At 44.1% G+C, this 27,404-nt stretch overlaps 1 protein-coding gene and 1 pseudogene across 2 annotated transcripts in view; both read right to left on the bottom strand.

Moving 5' to 3' along the window:
• Positions 1–273: 273 nt before the first annotated feature.
• On the bottom strand, positions 274–1,785 carry LOC146203442 (uncharacterized; annotated as a pseudogene).
• A 2,081-nt stretch (positions 1,786–3,866) lies between these two features.
• Positions 3,867–27,404, bottom strand: part of LOC146203443 (uncharacterized) — a 62,642-nt gene continuing 39,104 nt past the window's right edge. For both annotated transcript variants that reach the window (XR_014702351.1, XM_084585562.1), the window contains one exon: positions 3,867–4,002. The gene's annotated coding sequence lies outside the window, so the exon portion shown is untranslated. The remainder of the gene's footprint in view (positions 4,003–27,404) is intronic.

The following is a 27,404-nucleotide window of genomic DNA, read 5'->3' on the forward strand; positions in this document are numbered from 1 at the left end:
CGTCTAGTTTTTGGCTAGCGCGCCCGGATGTGCCAGCCTTTGGGCATGTGCGCATCTGGCGAGTCGGCGCCGTACGCATGCCGTTTTTGTTTGCGATACTTTTGAGAGTTGAAATTGAACTGCTTTTAGGACTGGGTGGGTCATGAAGTGTGGGGTGCTCTAAGTGAGGTGCGCGCTAAGCGCAAGTTTCAGAGAAATACTCCAGCAATCTTTATACTTTTATTTTCTGAATGTTGCCATCTTTTGAACAGGATACTGTTGAACATTGTCAGGCCGAACCGGTTATTTTTTTATTATAGGTGGCTGCATGTTAACCAGAGCAGCACACACAAAAAGTACTTTGCTCATCTGGGGGACCAAGCTGAGAGGCACTCTGTTGGACAGGATTTTGTAAATTTTTAGCCGCTGGATTTCTCGTTCGACATGAATGCGCACTGACGCAATCTTTTAAGTTTTGTCCATGTCCTCCGCAGACAGCTGACCTCCGGTCCAATTAAATGGTGGGATGAGAACTGCACCTTTGACTTCTACACCTGCCCTGATGCAAGGGAATCCTTTGTCACTTAGCACCAGATCTCCGGGCTCAATTAGCTCCAAAAACTCAGAGTCCTGCGTGATGAAGGAGTCTGTCTCCCTGCATATACTTCAGACGCAAATGAAATCATTCCATTGGGAATAATTCCTACAAGAAATTTGACAGTGTAGCCTCCCTCGTAGTTAGAGTATAGGACATGCTGACAGTTTGTGTTTGATGGCATCTCTGTCTGGATTTCAGAGCAGTCTATGATAAAAGTGCAATTAGGGTAATTTACTTTAAATTCAGGCAGCATGGACATCCGAATGACCTCTCTTGAAGGGACATAGACCCATTCTCGTAGCACCACACTTAAAATATCAAGCGTTTTCTTGAAAACAGCTGATGCAGTCCTTTCACCAACTCCGAATATAACTGTCAAGGCACACTGTATGTTAGCCCAAGCCGAAGTTTAGCCAGGAACAGGCACAACTTGTCCTTGCGTGTTACATCTGTGCTTTTGTATCTTGAAGCAGGCAGTAAGTTCAACAACAGGCTGAACACTGGCAATGTCACCCCGCAAAGGTCTTTCAGCACTTCCTGGTCATTCTGCAGTGATGTGAAGCCTTGAAAACCACATCTCTGCCAACTTCTATCTGTGCTAGTGACCTTCAATAGTTCGAATGAAAATACGCATTAGAGGCTTCAAAACCAGATAATTCGTAGGAATAAAATATATCAGCAATTTCTAACATTATTTAAAAATTCGTTTCTGTAGAACTGCTGACGAAACATGCAAATAAAAAGATAAGCTCAATACTAGTTATACCTTATCAGTCTGCTCGATATGAGTGACTTGAGTGGATGCTTCTGTACAATTTGTCATTGACAAAAAGATATTCAGGTTTACACTCCTTGAAGATTCTGTTTGGCATGCCTGAAAAAAAAAAGTATTTTCAACAAGTGCTCCTTGGTATTCAAAATACTTTGAAACTAAATCTAAGTAAAACATAGATCGCAGTGACAACTCGAATGCATTTAGTGTGTTTACATCTCTTCATTTCAAAAGAAGAGCAGGTGCTTACAGCGTCAGTTTTTGTTATTGGCAAAAGATCTGTAGAATGAGGTTGCTGCTCATCAGTTTCACTTCTTGTCACCCCACAATCCGCTAGCAAATCACTGCAGTCCATTTTATGCTGATATTCCTCTTGAGGGCTCTCTGCATTACTGAATGTTCCTTGGGTCACTGATGTTGGCATTTCCTCTGACATACTTGCAGGTGACTGCTGCTTTGTTGCACTTCGTAGTTTAGAATTGGCCTGATTTAGTTGTCTCTGCCACCTGCATTGGAGAAGAAATACAATAAATAACAACAAAATATTATTGCCAGGCGTATATGCCCACGCATTTACATTGTAGGCAGCATGCATTTGTCATGCACAGCTTTCTGGCATTATAATGAATCCCAACTTCTGCCATAATGCATGCACCACAGCCACATAAAATATTTCAGTCCCTGCTCATACCTTTGTGTCCCTTCTTAGCTCGGGGCTTTCTTCCTGTGCTTAAATGGAAAAATATGTGGAATGTATGATGGGTGATCCTGCATGTCGTTTTTGCAATTGTCCTCAAAGTGAGTGCTGCAAACTCTAGCCGCCGCTGTTGGAACCCACGGTGTTCCATTGGGGCTACATCAAGACAGGAAAAAATTATATTAAACTAGCATACAACATTCAGTACTTAATAACTTGTTTTCACACTAAATGCTTTAACGTTTATAAGTAAATAAAATTAGTAAGCGTTAACACCATGCCAATTACTACTAAGTTTACATGCAGTAAAACAAGCTTAGATACTGAGCTGGTCGCAAGTCGGAACACTGTGGCGGTCACTAACCTTGCCTGGTATGCGTCTGCATAAGAAATATGTTGATATCAGTCCCCCCAAAATAATTATTGCATTACCAGACACGCGGAGGACTTACTGCAAAAAAATTAATAAATGACAATCATTAGCGCGAGCTCGACTACTAAAGGTATGGAATTACAAGTATTGTAAAAGAAATAAATAAACACTGGTCAGAAATAACATTACATTTCCAACATACCAAGCTTGCTTAGCAAGAAATAAAAAAGACTCACTTGACTGCGCACAGCATTTATCCAGGCTTGCTGTCTTTCTTTTTCATACCATTTTCCTGGAAATCGGTAAATTTTACCTTCAGCTCTCGGCCCTTGGTGTTCAGGGAACTATTGTGACATCCCACGACACAACAATAAGTTTCTCCTCTCTTGGAGCGCCACGAAATTCTAGCCATGGCTGAAAAGTCAAATACAATGCACTCCTGTGCAGCCGCAAGCACGACCGCACGTGCGCACTATAAAAGGACAGGTGCCAGTGTCGTGAGCAGCGCACATACCAGTCGAGACTGGGAGGTTCAATGTGTTCCTCCGGCGACGTCCCCGACCAGTAGTTCAGAAATGACCGCCAGGGGAAAGGCGGTGCTGGTGTAGTGGGAGCAAACTTAAGGTGCGCTCTCCTATAGCGAAAATGAAAAGTGAAAACTTTTACTTTGGCGTTTTGGACACAGTTGCGCAACCGAGTTATTGACTGAATTCCCGCCACGGTTGAACTCTTTTTTTCTATGTTGATCAAGGTCGCGCACAGCGTGACACTGTGACAAAGCTAGTGATGGAGCCATAAGTGCAACACATTATCGACATTTGCTCCTGATTTCCTGGCAGGCAGTCATAACGTAGTCTGAACAAACTGCAACAAAAGAATCTGCTCTAAAGCTGCGCCCTATGTAGAGGGAGCCACAGGCAAAAATCAAGCAAAGTGAAAACGACAATGATCTTGGCTAGTACTTTTATAGCTGTTGGCAGATTCTAAATACTAGTATGCTACGATGGATAAACACCGGGTTGGTGTCCCAGCACTAAAGAACAATAGAGTGAAAGACAGAACATAAGCTCAAGGAAGTTATCCATCCATGTACGAAAATGAATGGAGAAATGGAATATAGCAGCACCCTCTTTGAAACAGCATGGAAGCAGCTGCCCCCATTTTTAGCATTTTTTCCTTGCACATCTCAAATGTTGTTATATATCTCATCTATTTCATCATTTCAGTTACAAAATTTTTATTTCTACACTGACACTGCCACCTTCTGCCCCTAGCAAGATATCCAATAAAAAAAGCAATACCTTATGGAGTTATTGCTGCCCATAGGCATACTGGCCCCATAGGGATGTTGGTACCACTAGGGTACTAGTCCATGGGTGGAATGGTGCTATAGGAATTAATGCCTGCCGTGGACCGCACAACCAAAACAAAGACGAAGGCAGAGGTTTCAAAACACAAATCATATTTTATTTTCTTTTGCTTGCACAAGTTCTGCAAATGGCATGGTCACAAGTTTGTCTTTGAGCCTCTGGTACTGCTGCAGACATGCTTCAGCTCCAGATCAAATGATGCCATGAAGTTAGCTGCATAGAAAAAAAAGAATTGCTCAGGAAAACATGTGGCATCATGCTACTGTGCTTTAAAGATGGACAATTTTGAAAGCAACAACTCAAGAATCGCACATTTGGTTGGAAACCTTACAGGAACAGGTCAAGTGTGTACAACTATGTGGCCTTCTAAAGCTAAATGGTGCTTCCAAACGGAATACATGAAAGATTAGTTATTTATATGAGATTTTATGGCACATAAGCAACTGTGAAGGTTAGATTGTCCGTTAAGTGCCTATCATGATACTTGTATTTGAACATTGGCTTTTTTCAGAAATGTAAAAACATGACATGAAAAAATCAACCAGTACTTGTTCACCCAAAAGCAATACTGCATGAAATGGGACGTATTCATTGTAAAAACAGTAAAACATTTTATCTTAAATACTTAATGTTGTGAGCATGAAATTAAAACGTGATTAACTGTAAGTTCACCACCGCAAATTTCCCACAGAACTTTGTCTTATTTCTTTAGCAAGAAACTATGGGTATTATGTGTTTGACCTATGTGTAGACAAAAATAATCCGATAAAACCTTCCTGATGGCAGCATGATTTCCATTGTCCTAAAATGGGCTTAACAGAATGCAGTCTGCTTGCTTCATTTTTCCAAGTAGCCTGCCACTTAGCTCTTAGTTTGCTACGTAATAACTTCATGCAATCCCTAGGTGGCATGTTCACGTGTTATTTCCATGGCTCTGGCTTGTGCAGCGCGCATGTCTGCTCGCTCATTGTCCCTAATGCCAACGTGACTGAGAATCCAGCAGAATTTTATAATACATTTTTGTGTCGTGAACTTCACTATATGGTGTATGATATTTCCTATCAGTGGTTCAATGGCACTTTTGGAGTTTAAAGCAGTAAGGTCGCTTAGTGAATCTATATAACTGATGCTGTTTTTGGTGTTTTCATTTGTTGTTCTTTTTTCTGTACAGCAACACAAAAGGCATAACACTCGGTGGTCAAAACTGTTGCAAACAGAGGCAGTTGTATTGCATTTTCATCTTTTCCTTGTATTAATACACTTCAAACATATCAGTTTCTGACCTATCATTATAAAATGCAGTGCAATTTCTGTATTTTTCTTGCAGAGCAAGATATTCTTGTAATATATGCTCATGTGGAGTACATGTTTTCTGAAAGCATGTTAATGTGAGGTCACACACTGTACAGAGAGTGTTGATGTCTGATAGTTGAGGGTTCATGTCTTGGGGCAACACATTTAATTTCATTCAGTATGTCTAGATCTTAGCATTTTCGTTCGAAGTGAAAGAGCAATGGCTTAATCGCCTGAGGCTTGCAGAAGAGAATTCACGATGGACATTTTGTAACAACAAAGTAACAGACATGCTTAGGATGAGAATGGGTTTTGAGGATGTATGAGCAAGTTAGGGCTGCTTTTCAATCTTCTAAGGCAGGTCCATTTGTTTCCACATGAAAGCTGGCTATTGGGGATGTTTTGTAAGCGCCGGATGATAACTACAGTAAAACCTCGTTAATTTGGATTTCGTGGGACTGGAGAAAATGTCCGAATTAACCGCATGTCAAATTATCGAGAGGGGAAAAAAATAACACAGCAAAGTGTCTCACATCAACATACCTTTATTTTTTTGAAGAAATCGGTGATTGTTGACTGCTTTGTGCAGGTAAGTTGCATCGTAACTACAACCTTGCGCACTTCTGCCAAATGATGCAGTGCGCGCACACTGTCCGCAAAACCTGCACATACATCTTCAAGAACACTCAGGACCTCAACAGCCTCCTTCACAGTATGACGCGGCAGTTCATCACAAGCATCGTCGTCATCTTCAGAACTTGGCTGTTCCCTCCCTAGAGCTTCCTGAACGATTTCCCTGTCGGTGAGATGGCCGGCAACGGCGTCACTGCCGATTGAGACATAATCGCACAGCAGAACATTCGATGGCAGAATGCTTGTAAAGTCTCTCTCCTCTTCCTCCGAGTTGGAATCCACGTCATCCGCATCAGCTGTGTGAATGCTCTCAGTGAAACCACTGTGCTTGAAGCAGTTTGAAATAACTGCAGGCGATGTGTTACGCCACGCATTCACTAGAATGTTCATTGCACTAAGAAGAGTGATGTCGTACTTGCGTCCTGCTTCCAAACCTAACAACATACATTCGAGAACATACTTGCGGTACCGAGTTTTCAGGTTCTGTATTATTCCCTGATCCATGGGTTGGAGGGAGGCAGTGTGTTAGGCAGAAAAAGCAGCTCGATGTTCTCCAGCCCTGACATGTTGTGGTGTGCACTGCAATTGTCCAGGACAAGCAGTATCTTGCATCTTTTTACTGAAAAGCTGCGGTCCAGTTGGCGTAGCCAAGCTTGAAATATCTCTGCCGCCATCCAAGCATTTTTGCTGGCTCGGTAGTCTACCGGCAGCTGCTTGATATTCTTGAAACACCGCGGTTTTTGCGATTTTTCAATAACCAGCAGTGGCAGGCGTTCCGTGCCAGTCATATTAGCACCAACCAAAACCGTCACCCTCTCTTTACTTCGTTTGCCACCGACGCAAGGGTCTCCTTTAAATGCGAGCGTCTTGTCTGGCAGGGCCTTGTAGAAAAGTGCAGTCTCATCTGCATTAAATATATTGCAGGGCTCATAGGCAGCAAGGCGCCCCGGAAGCTCAGTCCTCCAACTGTTCTCGACACTTCCATCCACAGCCCCTTTTTCGACACAGACGCTGCGAAAAACCAAACCATGCCTCTTCTTAAAGCGGTCGAACCACCCTTCCGATGCCCTGAAGCCTTCAAGGCACATCATTAGGGCGTACTTTTCTGCTTGTGCACAGATGAGGGGTCCGCTCAAGGGGAGTTGCGAATTTCGCACGTCCGCAATCCATCGAAGCAGTGCTTCCTCTAGCTTCGGGAATGCTGCCGTTCGCAGTCTCTTCCGCTTGCCTGAGAACTGCTGACCATCATATGCCTCCAAAATCTGAGCTTCATTTTTTATGTATGAGCTCAGCGTGCTCCTTTTGACGTTGAACCTTGACATGATGGTCTGTCGCGGCATTCCTTCTTTCACTGCCTTCAGTATTTCGACTTTCTCGGCCAAGTCCTTTGCCACGTACTTCGCGCGCTTCACTGGTGCCACGGTAGCCATCGCAGGAGCCGATGAATGCAGCGCTGTTGGGATTCTTGCAGAGAATAACGCTGTCCACACCCCACCCCCAGCACGTGCACAACTCGCAAAAAAAGAATTACCAACGCATTTGGCAACTCAACACTCCCCGACACATGCGCAAGCACAAAGAAAAAAGTGGCGAGGCATAGCCAGGCAACAAAAAATGAGGAAGCATCCCATCGTTCCTTCTTGGCTTATGTTTAGAGCGATGAGTATGGCACCTTTACATTTCGGTTGAACACCAGCGCCGCTTCCGCTATCCCCCCCACCATCATCATCCTCTCCTCTTTGCTGCCCTCATGCCATTCCTCCATGCCCTCATGGCCGCTCTGCACAAATGTGAGCTCCGTCGCTTGTCCGAATTAACCGAAGGGTGGACAAATTTGTCCAAATTAACGAGTTTCACGCCACAGAATAGTATATGTGGTTGATGGGACCAGATGGGTTGTCCGATTTATCCGATTTTCCCAATTAACGTGGGTCATATTAACGAGGTTTTACTGTATAAACCAAGATCGTGAATCGGATCTAGTCATTTTAAGTAGAATGTTCTTACTGAGCTATATACTATGTACCCATAGCCTAACTCAGAGGGAACCACAGAACGATATATATGTAACAAGCATGCCCTATCGGACCCCCAGCATTTTCATGACAGTAGTTTTAGCACACCAAGTGTCTGGGAAGCTTTCTTTAAGCTGTTTACATGTGGTAAAAAAGTGAGTCTTACCGAAAGTTCTACCAAAATTTATGCTCTTGTTTGACTGGTACTGAAGTTTTGTTAAGATTTAAAGTGGGATAGACCTGTAAGCACAGTCTCAAAGCGAACAGGACTGCTAATGTTTTTTAAGGAGAAAACCTAAATCTGTTTTTATCTGCCTAGACAGTGAGATTATTTAAGGTAATTTGTATCTGTCTCTCACATGTAGATATGCTGGAAGAAGTGCATGCTATTTGCAAGTAGTCCACATAAACTGAGTACATTATAGATTGTGGGATTACTTTTGCTACGGAGTTCATTTTAACTATGAAGAGGGTCATGCTAATGATGCACCCCTAGGGTACACCATTCTCTTAAATAAAAGTGTTGAAGAAAGTTGCGCCTAGACAGACTCTGAATGCATGGGTGGTCAGAAAGTTGCTCAAGCAGTTCAGGATCCTCCCGCGGATACCTAGTTCTGCTAGGTCACGGAGGATACCAAACCTCCACATGGTATCGTAGGCCTTCTCCAGGTCGAAGAGTCTATACAGTGTTGCCTGTGGATAAACGCTTCCTAGATTGTGTTCTCAAGGCAGACAAGGTGATCGGTTATGGAACATCTCTTTGAACCCACATTGATATATGTCAATGTCACCGGAACCGAAGTATGAAGGTAAGTCTGTCTACACTGCTTTCAAATGATTTCACTACACAGCTAGTGAGTGCTATTGGCCTATAACTGACAGGACTAGTTGGTGGTTTGCCAAGTTTAAGGGAGAGCACTATAGAAGCTTTTTTCCATGCCTCAGGTATCTTCCCGGTTACGATATTTTATTGAAAAATTTCAACAGTCTCAATGGCAGTATCAGAGAGATGGGCAAACATGGTGCAACGTACATTGTCTGGGCCTGGCGCTATCTTTTTACGACATTATAATACCGTATTGGTCGAATATTTAGGGGAATCCCCCAAGGAGTAGATACAAATCTATTCCACTTTGAGGGATTCCCCTAAATATTTGACCAACACCATTCCCACTTAGAGTTATTGATCAATTCACCCTTGTCCTACTATCTGATTTGCCAGCCGTCATGGCTAGTTCAGTTGGTAGAGTGACTGCCCCAGAAAGGCGGTGGTCCCAGGTTCGATCTTCGGACCAGGACGAATTTTTCTTTAACTATGAAGCTCTTGGAAAGCTGTATAGCTTTCCTTTGTAGCCATATGGCTGCGCTTAGGAGGATGTGAGTATTTACCCCGTTATTATAATAGCCTATTTAATTTATGCAGTGCAACAAGCTGATTGTAGTCTTCATGCATACCTGCTCCAAAAGGAAGTTTTTTTTTTAAGGACGAGCTTGATACTTTGGAAAAATGCTTTCCCAATATGTTGGCCTAATCTAATTTTGTTTGAGTACCGGGTGTTGTTAGAATTGCAAATGTGAAAGCAGTGTGATTCCCGGTAAATTTGCACACTTTTCCCCACATTTCATTGGATGCTATGGATCTGTTTATTAAAGACACGTACTGGTACCATGAGGTTTTCTCTGCATTTCATCGGATATATAGTGTTCTGGCTCTAGCCCCTTTAAAGGACTAAAGATACCAAAATTTGGTGGCATTTTTCTTTTTAATGATGTGTAAGCCATTCCTGTATATCGATCCGCACGCAGTTTTCGCCTACGACCGCTAATTAATTTATAATTCAATTTCCTTTTCTCATCAGTATCTGTTTCAGCAGCCAAGAGATGGCTGTGACATCACATTCAAGTCTCAATGCACGGCTTAAACAAACAGCGATATAATCGCTGATTCTTCACTTGTAGTGATTGCTGTTCTTGAAGAGGCTGTCTTTATTATTGCAGTGAATTGAAATGATACGGGAATGATTACATCACTGTATTTTCACCCATCACATGACCCAGACTTGACTTTGACGTCACAGCTATCGCTCGGCTGTTGAAACTGAAACAGGTGAGAAAAAAAATTAGAACAAATTATATAGCTGTCATAGATGAATATGACGTGGTGATCTGTGCACAGTAATGTGCTAGGCATCATCACAAAAAATAAAACATGAACTCAAAAATTAGGTGTCTATAGTCCTTTAAAAGTGAACAAGTTTTCTGCAATGGGGTACCTGCGGAGGATGCCTCAAGCTTTGTTTTGCTGTCTGTTAGCCAATTTGCACTTTTGACCACCAGACCTAATGTGTTTGTTGTGTGAGTTTGGACGTTTGTGGGATGACTACTATTACTGCTGATATGCATGTAACAAATTTTTCCTTTCTTTCACCTACTGTCAGGTCTTCCAAATATTCTCTTTCCAGTGCAGCCTTTGTTCTATAAAGTAACCAGTTGGAAAGGTAAATTTTCCAGTGCCGCACCCTCATGGGGATGACGCATGCAGATGATGTTAACGTTAAAAATGTAGGTAAGTAATCACTTCCCAGGGGTTAATAAAACATCCCAATCAAAATTATTAAAGAGAAATGGAGGTGCGAAGCCTAAATCAATGTAGCTCACTTTTACAGAGCTGGGGCAGCAATACACAGGCTTTCCAGTGTTCATAAGGCATATGTTGTTTGAAACAATAAAATCCCCTATGATCTGTCCCCTGGTATCAGTATGTTCACTTCTTCAAAAGAGGGAGTGCCCATTAAGATTCCTAACCACCACATATGACTCCAGTAATTGTTCAATAAGTCTTCTAAGTCATGGACTGTAACTATGAGATGTGGTGGCGTGTACATGGACCGTATTGTTTTTGCTTTGTGCCTTATGGTTACAGCTACTGCTTCGGTTTGTTTTCAGTATTATTTCTTTAGAAGGGGCATTGGATTGTGTTATTATTGTGCCACATCCTGGCAGTCAACAAGCCTACACTTGGTCTTTTTGGAAAATGTTATACTTTTTCAAGATATTTGTGTGCTGTGGCGAAAGGTTCATTCCTTGAAAGCACAGGGCTATGGGTGTCATTGTTGCGGGTATATCTGTAATGTCTGTGTCAGTTCTCAGTAAACATCTAGTTTCACTGTATTCTATAAGCCATTTTGATATGTTGAGGGATTGGGAAAAGATACTGCATTTCAGGTGTTATTTGTGGTTTTCCTTTTTCTACTGAGTGTCTCCTCCCCTGCAACCAAGGAGTAGTTGGGAAGAAGTCCATCACCTCGACAGACGTGCTGGAGGTCCATGGTAAAGGCACAGACAGACAATCCTTAGGCCTCCCCTTGGTACGGGAAATCGTGCGGGCTCCCAACTCTGTGGTCAGCAAGCACTCTTTTGAAACTGGCAGGGCAGCCTTCGCTGCTTCTGCCTGGGGCGAGCTGTATGGCCCTGTCATAGGTTCCGAAGACACCTTGGCAGATACCCAATAGCAGTTAGTGCCTTGCCCTTGCGCGCTACAACCGCGTAGTCTGGCTTTGCAGTGGATACGAAAAGGTCTGTCTCTGCTAGCCACTTTCTGGCCACTGTAAAAGATATGCTCTCCTTGGGTTTGATAGTGACGATCTCTCTCTTTCTTCCAACTTTGGCATGACCTAGAATAGGATGTTCACGCAGTGTGGCCCTGGGGATCACAGTTTTCAGATTAATGGTCTCTGGAAGCATATTTTGCCCATGTTTTGCGGCCTCGGCAACTTTGTGATTCGTGGCCGTATCATTGGCAGTTAAAACATCTTTGTGGGTTCAAGATATGTCAGACTACTTGTATCTTTTCTGGCAGTATGCTTCAGCTGAATGTGAGAATGAGGTGTTTATAGTTAGGATCATTTTGTTGCTGTTGTGTTGGGTCTAATGGCGCATAAGCAGCTCAGGCTATCATGTGCTAAGCACAAGTTTGTAAGTGGTGTATACTATTTAGTCTACAGTTTCTTCAAAACATTTGCTTCCTTTAGAAAGCTAAAAGCACAAAATAAATCAATAAGCCTACTTTCACCTAAAATCAATGCTGGATGGAACGGAATGGTAAAATCGAGTAAATTACTTTTTTCTTTGCGTTTAAAGTCTTGCGCATGAAAATCAAATGTGGTTTACGGCGAGTTCCTCTCTGCATTCTTCACCCAGGGGTTTTCTTTTCTCAACAAGAAGTTGAGTGTCGTGTGTGTCGCCAATGCAGAGACGGCATAATATCACTTCCATGAAGGCTCCCTGATGATGTGATTTCCATTCCTCCAACTACCAACTGCAGCTTATTATTTACCAGCTTATTACCCATGAGGACTGCCATTCTTCCTTTAGTTTGTTGTGCACTAGTGCCATGCAGTCTCTGTACAGAATATTTATGTTCTTGATTTGTTTTCATGGGCTTGAGAGCGCAAATGTCTGCTCTCTCGTTGCCTTCAATGCCGATATGACCCGGGACCCAACAAAATGTTATGTCTTTGAGCAGAGGCTGCTGATATATTGTGTATGATGTTCCCAAGTAGTGGTGCAACTGCGTTTTTGTGATGAAGTGCTGTGAGAACACTTAAGGAGTCTGCGTAAAGAATGCTGCTCGTGATGTTTGTTTATTATTTTTCTCACAGCAAGTGCGTGACATTCAACAGTGAAAACACTTGCACACTGAGGTACTCTCGCCATTCCTTCCCATTTTCCTTGTACTACTGCACTACCGTGTTTTGTTGTCTTGGAGTTGTGTGCAATTCTCATATTTTTCCTTTAAGAGCTAGAAATTTTTGCAGAATGTGTTCATGTGGTGTTTTTTGTTTACAAAACTGAGTTAATGTGAAATCACAAACAATAGGGAGGCTGTACCTTGGTGGGAGTAGGATCTCTTTGTCGTCTCTTCAGATTGTTATTCGATGGCCATTTATAAGATCTTGCTCAGCAAGGCCTTGTGGTATTTCGGTCTCTGTTATGTGAGATTACACCATGTACGATGTTCAAAGATCTATGGGTGGCAATGGTCACAACTATGTCCCCAACAGAATGGAGGTTTGTAAGCTTTGCATACTGTGTTTCATCTTTTAGTTCGCGCAGTAGGTCTCCATTTGCTATTTTTGTGATTTTATTTTGGACCAAGGACGCATGAGAAACATTTAGACACCAGGAATGGGGACAATGTTTGGGCCGGTTTTTCTTCAACTTCAGAGTGCACAACATTAAATTTAGGGAATTTTTTCTTTGGTGTTTGAAGGAGTTCTGCCATGCCTTCGGTGCGCCATTTTTGTTTCAGCGATCAGATTTTTTAGGAGGAAGAAGCCATGTAATGTGTACGTTGTTCAGCCAAGGTACCAGCCACCCACCATGGGGATGGGACAGGAACTTGCGAACAAGTCCTGCCCATGCCAGCTGTACACCTAAGTTATGACCAAATATTATGAAACTACGGGTGATTTGCTGCACAAGGTTAACCCTAGCTGCCTGGAAAAATGAAAAACCAAGAGAGGACAGGGGAGCTGTAGGAAAGGAGATAGACAAGTGACAGATCGAGGGGAGGACAAAAAAAGACAACTACCGATTTCCCCCGGTCGGGTCAGGCTGGAGGTGCCGTCTATGAGAAGCGTGGGCCAAAGTGGTGTGTTGCCTCTGCCGAGGAGCCTTAAAGGCCCACTGTCCACCCTCCGGTCGAAAATATTTTCTTCCCCGGTGACTGTTAGACTTCGCCCCTAGAACGCAAGTCCGCAAAATGTTTTTGAAAAGAGCAACTAATAACGCAGTTACAGCCAACGCAATCACCCGATTCTGTCATGCCTCTCTCCTTCCGTTCCCTCGCAAAGGTTTTTCACTCTCCTGCCCGAGGTCGTCTAGCCTCCGCAATACAAATTCCCCTTCCTACTCCGCGTTTGGCGGGAGGTGGGGCGTGGGTCTCCGCGAGCGCGAAAAAAAAAAAAAACGGTCGAGGGAGCGTGCGCCGCTGGATTCAGTCTGGCCGTGGCGAGGGAAAAGCGCGCTGCGAGCGGTAGACACCCATCCTTCTCCCGTCAGTCAGCGAGACGGACCAATGGACATCGTTCGCGGTACGTACGTCATTGCTGTGGCCCGTCGGGCCAGCGCAGGAAACGGGGAAGCTGGCTTCCCGGAGGAGAGCATGAGAGAGCTTTGAATTGTATTTTCGATGCTTTGCGGCGCGCGTGTCACTAGCATCTAGCATTTTGCAGACTATCTCCGGTACCTGATCGAAACACTGGGCTCGTTTGCTTAAAAGGGCCTTCCCTGGACAGTGGCCCTTTAAAGGTCCAAGCACTTGGCATCGGCTCAACCACCAAGATCCCCTTTTTCCCAAACATGGCGATGCCATGCATGGCTAAACGTGAGTGCTCGGGGTCTGTGGTGTTGCACAGTACACGCAAACATCTGCTTCAACAGATGTCCCCTGCTGGAGAATGAGTTAAAGGGTCTAGGCACTTAACATGCTGTGAGCTCATGCACATTGCACCAAGAGCCACATACACCCACTATGTTTCATTCATTCAAAAATGGGAAAGGCATTCCTAGGAACAGTGTAAGTGCATGACCTTACAGTTATGTCTTGTAACTACGACGCCTGGCTACTTCGTGGCATGCACTTCTGTTTTTGCTGGGATGCCACTGAAAACACAGCTGCAGTAGTTATTGTAACAGAACCTACAAAAATGAATGAGCACAGAAAGGGTCTATTCAGGCTATGGTTGGCGTTGCAAAAGGCAATGCAGTCAGTAGCCATGTGAAAAAGCAGGCATCTTGATCCCACTGCACCAGTGGACACAAGGATTACATTAATTGATTCTGAGAAAAGTCCCCCATAATGGAAGTGTGCGCAATGAAGCACCCAAATGCCACTGCTGCACAATGCATGCCATAAAAATTATGGCGCAGATTACTGGAAGACCTGCATGAGTGCATGGTCACAGTAGTCCACAAGCAAGTCTGTAGTGGTCTCTTGCTGCACAAGTTTTATGAGACTTATCACAGGAGTCATGAGTCCAAGACATCGCTTACACAGAGCAGATCGAATATGGCAGCAATAAGCCAATTAAAATCACGTTCTTATAGCTTGAACGACTGCTTCCACATTCTGTCCTCAAATCTTTCATAACACCACAAACCAAAACATTTCTTAAGATTGAACAGTTTTCAGAAAGTGAGAGTGCATGCAGTTTAAGGTGACGACACAACAAAAACAGCAAAGCTCTCATCATCACAAGCTGCCCTAATGCTACACATTAACAATTGCAAAGCGTGAAAAAATTAGCAAGAATTTCTGGATTTTTTCAAATGTGCTAAGAGCACTAACACAGAAGTATTCACAAAATTCATTTTGCCATCCAGCATCAGGCCAAGCTAAGTGATGAGAAAAAGTGATGGAAATATTTAGCATTAATGGTCAGATATCAATACTCCACAATCTACCACCAGTGAAACTGTCAGTGAAAGTAACTTTCCTCTCAGCTCATATTTTTTCTCCAAAGGCTCCACTGCTAAGTAGCCTCTCGAGCTATAATCATCATTTGTAAAGGCGAGCTTGTCACATGTAAGAGACAAAAAAGAAGGAATAAAGAGATTTGAGAGAGAAAAGAAGATAACGACAGTGATAAGTATAATGTGCACCAATTGAAGGAAAAAGAAGTATTCGCCAACGTGGAAAAAGGTGATTGATGGAGAAGAAAAAATGATGACAAGGATGACATGTATCAACGATCAATGCAGAGGTTATAAATGTGAGCGGGATGACATGGCAGAGGGGCGGGGGGGGGGGGGGGGGGAGGAAGGACAAGAGAAACAGCAGCTCCGGGATGTCAGCGATGCCTCGGCTGGGAAGAGAGCTATGCTGGCTGCCACCGGTGGTGTCATGTTCTATGGCCCTGCACCACAGATCCCTGCTGTTCCTGAGCATGTCCCGGTGATCCAGTGACCAACACGGTTACCACCTACCCCCTACTTGCCCAGGTGGTCCCCTTCAACGCCACTGTCAACTCAACATCGCGTCTGCCAGCGCTTACTGGGAAATTGTCCGACGCCACCTGCAAGCCGGCCTTTCAATCATCGAATGTCCCCTCGACGTCGATGCTATGGCCTGGATACACATAACAAGTCATCTGCGCCAAACTGAGTGTGAACTCCGAACACTTGTAACATATTATTACTGCAGCGTCACGTACACGATCAGACTGTATTTTGAGTTAGTCAACGTTATTAGATTTTTTTTGTGGAGTAATGTCTATGTGGTGTAGGGTGTATTAAATGTGCGTCCATGTGGGTACAGCTGACGTCTGGTTTATTCTTTCAGCCCGAGTGTTCTCCTGAGATCCGTGACAAGAAACAAGTGACGAGCTTGCCTGGATTCCTTTTTTTGTTTACTTTTTTGTCACGGATCTTTCGGATTTCTCTACAGTAGAAAGTATGGACTTGGCAAAAATGTTAGAGATGGCTCTCAAGTTAGGTCTAAGCAAGGAAGAGGCAATGAGTCTCTACGAGCAAGAAATGAAAAGGCTAAAGGATGAAAAAGCACAGGTATGCGAGGATGCACGTGAGGCAGAGGAACGCCGGGTAGCACGCGCAATAGAAGACTAGGAATGGGCACGCGAAGCCAAAGAACGGGCGCATGAAGCAGAGGCTGGAAGAGTAGCACGCAAGAAGGAGGAAGCGAAGAAGGCAGAGGAACATGAAATAAAAATTAAACAATAGAAGAAGTCAATACAGCGAAGCGCTCAAAATCACAAAGGACGAGGAGGGAACAGGACAATTGTGATTTTTGTGATTTTGAGCACTTCGCTGTATTGACGATGAACCAACACGCCCAAACATTTTCCCTTCTGAAATAGAAGAAGTTTCTGTTGTGGACACAGTAAGTGATCAGAGAACACGACGGGAGCATGGATGACGATCGGGTCTCCGTGGTAGGAGTAGAATCTAGATCGACGAGAGTTTTTCCAAGAAAGCTGATGACTTCTTTTGATGACAAGAGATGACCTGGATGCATATCAGCAACAATTTGAGCAGACAGCTTTAGGGAAAAGTTGGGAGCACGATGAATGGGCAACTGCATAGAGCATGTAAAGAATGGGCAACTGCGTAGAGTTGAAGAAGCACTGAATGTATTTAGCAGGATGCCTGCTTCTTATTCCATGGATTACAACAAAGTAAAAAAAAAAACACTCCTCCAAAGATTCAGGCAAATGGCAGAGGGTTTTCACGAGAGATTTCGTGCCGCAAACCTCAGGACTCTGAAACCGCTAAGCAATTTTCCTGTTGGCTGGACAACTATTTCCACAGATGGCTTGAGACGTCGAAACCAGAGGAGTTTTGAATGCATGCGTGGCAAAATGGTGACAAAACAGTTTGTAGCAAGTTGCAGTCCAAATTTAGCAGTATTCCCGAAAAAGAAATTTGAGTTCCTTAGAAGAGATTGCCAAGAATGCAGACATATTCCTCGAAAGGTCCCTGAAGTAAATTCCGAGGAGCGAAGAACCTATGGCGGGGTGTCTAAGGTGCTAATGAGGTGTTTCTTCTGTGACCGGGTGGAGCACCATGCAGCTGACTATCGATCTAGCAGTACAGCCCGAAAGACGTAGGTCATATGTCAAGATTGCAAGGGCAAAGGGCACCAATATAGAACGCAGGACTGAGCTGCATGTGTGGTTGACTTACAGGAAGAACTTGTCACACCATCCAAAGTTCTGCAGCTCAAACAGGAGCAAATGCCGCTGAAGAAAGATGTAGCAGTGAGTGGAGCACCCAGCTGAAAGAAGCAATGTTGGGTGTGGTTGGACAAATAGAGGACCATCATATACTGATGCTTAGAGACAGCGGAGCCAGTACAGTTCTGGTTCGGAAAAGCCTGGTAAAAGATGAGGCCATGATAGGGGAAGCATCTGCTGCCCCCTTTGTAGACAGACCGTTCAGATAATTTCCTGATGCCAGGATTGCTGTGTCCATGCCCCTGATCCTGAGTAGAGGGCGCTCGATGTTGAGAAGCACCAAAACAAGGAAAGATGCACGACAGATCAGCAGGGTAATGATGCAGTGAGTTTGTCATCAGCAGTAGAGACAAGAGCTTAAGTGACAGCCAGAGTGACACAGCGTCCACTCTCTACACCCGTAATGAAGTGTCCAAGGATAACACCGGGCGAAACTGAAATTAAGCAAAGCTAAGATCCGAGCTTGCAAGCTTGCTTTGAGACAGTAGAGGTAATGCAGAAAAAGAGCCGGATTTGTACATCATTTCAGTTTCAATTACTATATGATCTTCACAGGAAAAGCACATTTAGCTCAGGAAAGGCAGGTCCAACAGTTGATGTTGCCAAAAGATCAGCGAAAAACGGTTTTATGTTTATGACACGACACCATCATGGCTGGACACCAGGGTGTTCAGAAAACAGTGTGTAGAATCCCAAAGGAGTTCTTCTGGCCTGGCATCCAGAGCGATGCCAAATGCATTGTTAGGTCGTGCGACATTTGCCAGCAAAGGACAAAGTTAGCCCGTCCCATACCACTGGGCAAGATGTCAACTATCAACCTACCATTTCAAAGAAAAACCGTGAGATGGAGTTTGGCCTTGCAACAGTATAGGTTTTATGAGGGGTATATTAAAGGCAGAGACAACGTTAAAGCAGACTTCATGAGCAGAGCCAAATAAAAAGCTTTAGCTTGGTTTGAGTTACGGTTACTTGTTGGTTGCTGCGTGCTTATACAATGAAATGTGTTGTGCACGCTAGTATGTTTATTAAGGGCACCACATGGACAACGGCAGTGTTGTGACAGTATTATGTATAGACAATTATACAGCTGCGGTGTGTTGTGTCAGTGGTGTGCCTCAGGTTCGTTCACAACAACCGCAATGTTGTAAGTGCTAGGTCCACACTGCCTGGAGAAAATATTCAACGTGTTGGATGTCATAATGGCATCGAAGCGGTCAGCTGTTTTCAGAAGAATACTCTGGAGAGAGGGGGCCTTTGTCACATTAAGAGGCAAGAAATGAAGACAGAGGCTTGAGGGAGAAGATAACTATGGCAATAAGGATGACGTGTACCAATTGAAGGAAAGAGTATTTGCAGAGGTGGCAAGAGATGACTGACTGACAAGAGAAGACAATGGCAGCAAGAATGACATGCATCAACAACGAGGTTATAAAAGTGTTCGGGAAGATGCGATAGAGAGGGGAACCAGAGAAGCAGAGGCTTCAGGAGGTCAGCGACGCTTCGGCTGGGAGAGAGCTATGCTGACTGCCTATCTGGTGGTCTCATGTTCTATGGCACTGCACCGTAGACTCCCTGCTGTTCCTGAGCCTGTTATCCAGCAACCAACACAGTTACCAGCCACCTTCATCACCCAAGTTATCCCCTTCAACGCCACCGTCACCTCAACACTGCATTTGCCAGCGCTCTAGCGGGAGGTCGTCGTCCGAAGCCACTAACGAGGCCAGCCTTTCAATTGTAAAATGCCACCTTAATGCTGATTACCTATTACCGATTCTACGTCTTCATAGAAGCTTTCTACTGCCTGGTCATCATGACTACATGTGCGTGCATATGCTTGTCCAACCTTCAGCTTATACCGTTTATTTAGCTTAATTACGATACTGGCTACTCTCTCATTAATGCTACAGAATTCCATTATATTACCAGCTATTACCTTATTGATAAGGAAACCTACTCCTAGATCTCGTCTCTCACCCTGCCGGGGTGGCGCAGTGGTTACGGCGCTCGACTACTGTTCGCAAGGACGTGGGATCGAATCCCGGCCTTGGTGGCTGCATTTCGATGGAGGCAAAAAGCAAGGCGCCCGTGTGCTGTGAGATGTAAGTGCACGTCAAAGAACCTCAGGTTCTTGACGTGCACGGTTTCAGGTGCACGGTTGACGGTTTCAGGTGGTCGAAATTTCCGGAGTCCTCTACTACGGCGTCTCTCATAGCCTGAGTCATTTTGGGACGTTAAACCCTGCAAACTAACTAGATCTCGTCTCTCCAGTAAGCCTAGATAACACAGTACATGCCGCCCTTCAGTACATTATATGCCTCATTTGGTCTTCTCATCTCACTATATCCGATTGCATACCCTCTTAGTTTCTGTAACAGCACTGCTAAACTAGCCTCACTAGCTAGAGTTCTAGCATTAAGGTGGCGGTTCTACGGTCGCCATCTTGGAAGTAGTTCAGATTCTGCCACCAGGCTACGCCACTAATACATGAATGAGGAATTGAGTACCCAGCCACCCAGCCCTCTGGACTTGAGCTGCCTGAACGCTTTTCTTGTGTTGCTGCGCAGACTTTCAGAGGTTTTTGCGGCTCCACAGCAGTGTCAAGGCAGAGAAGGGGAGGGATTTTATCCCAGTCCTGCGCATCATGGGCTGCCCCATTGAACTCCCCTCTTCACCCCACCGCACCACTACTTCGAACAACACAACAACACGCGCCCCGACAATTCGACAAGAGCCTTCCCTGTCTTGCCTATACTTCGTCTCACAAGATGTTTGCAGAACAGCGAAAGGCAGAGGCACCCCAGCCGGTCCTACCAGGATCACGCGTACAATAGGCAATTGTGCTTCTAAGCGCCTCTCGCCCCCCCCCTCCCCAAATTGGCGGGGGAGGGACAGTAGGAGCACAATTCTCTATTATAGTGCGCACAGGCAAGAGGCACTTAGGAGCACAATTGAAAGGGCTCCTCTGCCTTTCGCAGTGCTGCAGATATCTCGTGAGAGCATAGTTTCCGCCGTAGAGCCACGAACCCGATTGCCCCTACCTGCCGAGCGTGAGGGGGTTGGACTGGACTGCAGTAGGCTAGCTTGACTGAACACAAATAAAACAGGGTGTCAACATGATTGCACAGTGCAATCTTAGTACCAGTGAAAAGGAAAAGCGAATGGCATTATTTCTGCACACTTCGTCAATGAACCTTAATTAGTTGAAATCGGTGCCTGTCTTGTGTTCTTTTGATCCTCGTCTTTTGGGCTGCGCAATCAAGTGGTCATTAGGGGGCTTTAGAATACGGCGACCATATGTGTAAGGGGGATAGAGTAATTGCGAGGCGCAAGTGCGCATGCCCAGTGTAATTACCGCACCCTTCGCCTGTTCATCACAGCACTCTGTGTATGCTCTTTGTTGCCGCGCTATTACCCTATGCCCCTGAGCGGTAGGATCCCCATATTCTAAACCTCACTATTGTTGATGCCATAGATATATACTCCGTTTCATACATCAGGTGCAACGCAGCGAAAGCTACGCAAGTAGTCCGCAAGAAAAAAAAAAACAGGAGGCGTATCACTACGCGCTCGTTCTGTAGGCGAGCGGTTCCTGCCGAAACGGGCTCTATTCCGAACATACACGTTTGCAATAACATGCTTCGCATGCTTAGACATCTTCACAAAGCGGATCTTATAGAAAAATGCGCACCAAAGAACCATTTTCTCAAAAAGAGATGCGCAGCGCGGAGGGCACAGCCAGCGCCATCTGGTGGCACAGCTGGCAAGGTTGCGGGGCAGCAAAACGCGGCACGAACAAAAACGACATAAAAAAACATACAAATTAGCCGAATCCGACCTTTTCTCCCCAAAAAAGGTGCTTTGTATGAAGTTAATGGCAAATGTAAAATGTATTAAGTTTGCAGACAAAGCAACTATTATTTTCTCTCGTCAAGAGCTGGCACTATTTTTTATCGCGGATGCGGAGAGCGCCAACAAGAGCTGTAGCTTTGGTAGTGTTGCACTTGATGTATGAAACGGAGTATAGTAGGGACCGGATCACTCCTTGACTGGAGTGGAAGCTGCCAGCTCTTGCGGTCAACAGAAATTTGCTTTATCAAACGTGATTACAAATATGATAATGTAGCTATAATTAGCTGAACTTCAGTCAACAGTCGCCCTTGTTTATTTTTTGTTCGTGCTTGTCCAATCTTGGAAACTAGAGCTGGTAAGTTACAATGTGCAAATAAGTGAATGATTGCCCATTTTTTCTTTTTGAGATGAATCGATATTTCGAAATCGATGTGAAATCCACCAAGAGTCTATGTATCGCGCAGGAAGCCGGCATGTATTCATGTTCTCTTCGGCACTGAGGAGGCGCATTCACATAAACTATGTGGGAAATGGGGGAAGTGAAGAAGGGGTTGTAAAGGAAGGTTGCCAGAAGGAAGGACCTAACGGGGACAGTTTTGTAGGTGCTTATGGCGGCCACTTCCCCACTCCCAATTGGATGCTCAACAGTCTTCATTTTATTTATTCGCTCGCGCGTACGATCGCGCGCGCGCGTGTGTTTGTGTGTGTGTGTGTAATTAAAGGAACAGTATTTTCAGGCAATTAGAATAAAATTTTAATAATTAATCTCCTAGAAACATTGTTCTCCTGCAGAATTTCACTCGACACTGATATCTGCTGCAGCTTCCCGTGATGATGCATGCGCTTTCTGAACCAATGTATTGGATGGACTACTGTTCATTATTAGCTTGGAGCCTGACTTTATTGTACTCATTTCACAGGGCACACACACGTATGCAACAAGTACACTTTAGTGTTGAGCCCGCCTTTCGGCTTCATGTGTTGGTAGTAAATAATTTCGTGATGTGGCACTTACTTGTACCTTCACACATTTGCAACATAATAATCAGAGCCCAATATTTACTCCATGCAAGAGCGCCCATGCTTACCAAATGTTTTCCTGCAAATGCCAAACGATTAGACGCATCGATCAGATCGCGTTCGGTCAGATTTGGCATGTGCTATAATTTGTGAATTTTTTCCATACCAATGTAGTACAGGGGTTTTGCTTCATGTGGTCAAACGGAAGCCCGTTCTTTGTATGCTTCGAAATTCTCACATGCTTCTATGTCACTTTTGCTAACATGATCGGATACCTTTCAGAGCACAGGAAGTCGAGTTGCTTCAAAACAAGGTTCAAATGTAAAGTCAACAAATTGGGCGTTGAGACGGCGGGTGAGTGGACGCCTGGGTGACACGGTATCTACCTTACTCGAGATAAGGGCCCCATTCGTTTGGAAACGCTCTGCCTGCCGACGGGCTTTTAGAGTGTTAGCTCTGTTGCTCACTTGCGAGAGTGGCGCGTTTTTCCAAGAATCGTAAACAGTGGCATCACCATAGCAACATCGCCGTCTTCGTTGTGCCCGGGCAAACTAGACCGAACGCTCCACGCCCCCGGCCACAGCGGCAAAGCGCGGTAGCGAGCGATACTAGGCAGGTATAGCATCATAGCAAAAATGAACGCCGAACAAGCTTCCCTGCCGAATGCATCAACGGTTTACCGTAGACGCCGTAATGCTTCGGACAATCCGCGGTATATCTCCCTTCACGAAGCGGAATTAGCTAGGAAGAGGATGGGACATCATGCATGTATAAAAAAATAAAATAAGCGCAAATAAAAGCATCAAACGGGAAACCAATTCTGTGTTTTCTCTCATAATATATATATATATATATATATATATATATATATATATATATATAGGGCCACTGATCAAGTCAAAGTATTTGAAGAAGATATAAACGAATGACTTTTGTCTGGTTTCTCCATTTTGAACAACGAAGCTATAGGGTTTCCGAAAAGTTAGTACGTTTTCATGAAACTTTGACTTGGTCAGTGAGCCTGTATATTTTTTTATGCCACCACCTGATCAGACTGCATTTCGTCGAACTCTTGGTTACAGTGGTTTCTCTCATTTCAGCTAGAGCTCGACATTCGGTTCAGCAGCGTTGAGCCTCATCATTTTTTTTTTTAATTTTTAGTGAGGAGAATGACGGAAATGCAGTGGCAAAACCCGATTCAACATCACATTTTTGTATTGGAGAAGCTTCACATGGCTGTTTCCTACTTACCCATTCACCGAAAACATCCCCGGCAGCTACTGCGGCACGTTACCTTTACTATCATCACCCGAACACAACATTCGGAAAAAAAAAAACATGACTGAAACGCTGGTGATTAGCTTCGGCTGCCCACTATATAATTTTTTCTCCTTTTCTTTGGAGCCTGCACTGCTTGCGCTATATAGGAACTTCAGTGGGAAGGTTGAAGAGGCATGCTTGTGCATGTTCAGGTTTTCAAGTTGTACTTGGCAGACTGTCGAAGCATTTTATCTGTACCAGTAAAGTGGCAGAGGGTACAAGTACTCGTGCAATTTCTCCTAGGGAGACGCTCTTTGAAATTATATTATATTAATTTATGCAGCCTTATAGTTCCGTGCCCTACTATTAATTTTATCGTAGATAGGGGAAGATATTTTTTTCTTCTTGCCATTGAAAAAAAAAAGTGTAAATTCCACACCCTCAAAATATATGCTAACACCGCGAACATCTGAAAATAGCTTTGTGGCGGAGCTAAGACGAGTAATAACCAGCCCGACAGCGTTCGGGTTCGAACGGTTTTTTTTTTTCGCTGCTTGCACTGAGACGCTTAGTGCCAAATTCTTCTTTGTCCAGCGCCGTGCCGTTGTTTGTGATAAAAGCGCGGCGCGAGGGGCACTACAAGACTACAAAACAAAACCAGAAAAAAAAATTTCAATGTCTCCGGCACGATTATATCTTGCTGAGTAAGTAGAGTAAGTAAGTAGCGCGAGAGCCTTAGCTGGCAACGTTTCGGCACACAAACAGTATGGCACACTTAATTCGAGGCGATAAATAAATCCCAAAGCAAGCAAGTGTACACATGTCAAGGGACCATTTTCAAGTAGCGCGACTGCGCATGCGTGAAGCACCTGAGTGCGCGAAGTACCTGCACCTCAGTTCGACCCGACCACACGACCCGACTCGCCAGTGTTTACCTCTCTCGCCCGATGGAAAGGAAAGGGCAGAGGGAAAACGTTGTAGAAGCACTATACCCTCTCGTAAACACCCCTCGATTCAGGGTGTTTGTGGCGCCATCCTCGTAATTTTTCTGAACTGCGACATCTTAGTGCACATAAAATTCCATAGATGGCGCTACCTACTACATTTAACACACGTAGCTTTGTTGTTCCACTATTAGTTGCTTTTTGTACAAATTGTAGTTGATAATTGTTACCGGTTGAATAAAGGAACGAAAGCTCGAACCTTTAAGTTATATTCGAAAGAAACAAACAAGCCATGGAGCATTTCAATCATGCTTAAAATATTTCATGAAGAGCTCGCGCGCTTCAAGTGAACCACGAAAAAATTAGCTGAAATCATCCTGACAGTGCACATTCCTCGAGAGTCGTAGAACAAAACCGATGCTTATCCTCTGACAGCGAGGTGTAAAGTTTTTCCACGCGAAATTTCAGCACAGATAAAAGCTTATTACTTGAACAGTTTAGCATTTACTTTTAGCCATTTTTCAAAAAACGCAAAGTTTGATCACAAATAACTTTTACACTAAATGAAGCAGACAGATGATATTTTCAGGAAAAAGCGAACTATGTACGACCTCCAACTGCGCAAAAAATCTCCGCAGCAGAATGCGTATCTTGAAAGTTATTGTATGTATAATTACCTGTTTTATACACTTTTCACAGGCGCGTGGCTAATAAACTATGCGATACACAGCAATAAAAATGCTTAACTTTGTTCATTAGCATCTAATCTCAAAACATCTCGAGCAGTTTTTTTCTAGGTGCAAAACATTTTGCACAATTTTGCTTTTCTCAAGACAAGTAGAGCTGAAAAGCCGTTTCTTACCTTTGTGTTTTCCTTTACAGCTTAAACATCGCTGCAGCTATTTATAAACCAAATGCACCATTAGAAAGGAGAGGAAATAAACTTTACAAATATATTAAAGTCACATTTATAAACTAAACTAGTGAGGCGCAGTAGGCGTATGAATATCGCCAAAAATGCCGTCTCTTCACCGCTGGAGTGGGACCGCCACCTTAAATGTTACCAGGGTCACGTTTCCTATGGCGGCCTGTCCTTGGAGCCAGAAAAATGCCGCTGGGCAACTACTCTCAAGGCGACGAGGCACACACAATCGAAGTTTATAACTGCTTTATAACTGAAGGTTGGACGTTTCGGTTGAAACCGTAGGGACAGTAACATTAAGCCGAATTCAGTTTTATATTTAACTTTAGCCAAGAAAGCTCAGTATTCCTGGCATGCAAAGCATAGCTACTTGAATGTTTAGGGCGAGTTAATACTCAGTGAAAGTTGACAATTAACAAAGGAAGCTAGAGCTCTCAACTGGTCAAGTAGGTTTATCAGCTGCATGCAGGCCCCATACATGCAGGCGCCCCCTCTAATGCTCTCTGGGGGACGCCAAGTCTGCCCCATCGGACCGTCGGTAGTAAACGTGTTTGTTTCCATGCAGTTTTTTTTTTTTTACTATACTGGCAGCTAAGGACCCGTGATGTTGCATTACAAGAACTGCTCACCTGCCATCTTTACCTGTGGAAATCCGATCGAGTACTCAAGGAACCGTTGTGAGAGCGCGTAGTTTTAACCGCACACTATAGTTTCAATAACATGATGTCAAAATAAATCTTTGTGCTGCATTTTGGCCGTAGGGACTTTGGCAGAAAGAGGGCGGGGGGCACTGCGGCGAGACAGCTCCCCCTAATGCAGAACCTTGCGCACACCTATGCACTGCATGTTTATAGTGATGCGCCTTGCATTAAACATAACTGGAAAACATTTACAGCTGCTATTTTAGCGACTTTTTTTAAATTCACCATTGTTCATTTGGGCCACTAACAGGAAGGATAAATTATGCAAAACAAACAAATTATTTTCATGTCATGCTACAAGTTTATTGACACATATGCTCCCAAACCCATCACGGTTTGAACACCTTCCATGAGAGGAGTTTGTGCTGGCTTACAAATGCATCACAGTTTGAGCACCTTCCAAGACAGGGGTTTGCGCTCGAAATTCCTCGGAACACAGTTCCTGTTTGTAACCCCAATAGCATAATTTGAAAATATGGGCTTCATGAACTTTTTTGCGATCAGTTCGAACAGCTGCTGCCGGTGGCTTCTATCTACACTGCCACAGGTGAGGATGGGTGCGTGCCTTAGGATGCTGACACTCCTTTCCACAGTGACTTCTAAAGGCTTTGGGATGGACTGTCTGTGGAAAGTAGAGTAGAACACCTTTATAGTAAAGTCACTGGGACCAGCAAAAATCTTTACTATCAGTTGTTGGTGATGACATGGTCCTGAAGATGCTGTCTGGTAGTTAAATGGCCACTTACCGAACACGTCTCGTTGCTTAATGAAAAAAAAAAAACTCTGAAATAACTTCCATCTCTCTCTTATCTCTTCATGAAATTTCATGAAAATTCATAAATAAGGATATGAATGCTTTCTGCCGGTTTTGCGGAGAGGAAGACAACTTTGAGCATATGATCTGGGCATGCAAAGCCCATAAGCCTCCCTCAGAACTCTTGCCTGATCCCTCTAAAGCAGCTTGGGACAAGCTAAGGTCAAGCAATGACCCTGGCATTCAGTTCAAGGCCGTCAAAAGGGCCGGCGTTGCCAAAAGTTTTATCAGCCTCAGCCTTCACCTTGTAAAAAAAATTAACTTTTCTACTGCGCAGATGACAACCGAACTTGGTGAGAAGTTTCTTTAATATACGCACAATCCAAAACAACAAAAAATTTAAAAAAACACATTTTTCTTTGTTGAGAAAATTGTGATTTTAGCCCTGAATGCCCCCTTAAGTTCTAAC

This window comes from Amblyomma maculatum, chromosome 1 (genome assembly GCF_055883805.1).
Source record: "Amblyomma maculatum isolate TAMU_Amacu chromosome 1, ASM5588380v1, whole genome shotgun sequence".
Classification (NCBI taxonomy): Eukaryota; Metazoa; Arthropoda; class Arachnida; order Ixodida; family Ixodidae; genus Amblyomma; species Amblyomma maculatum.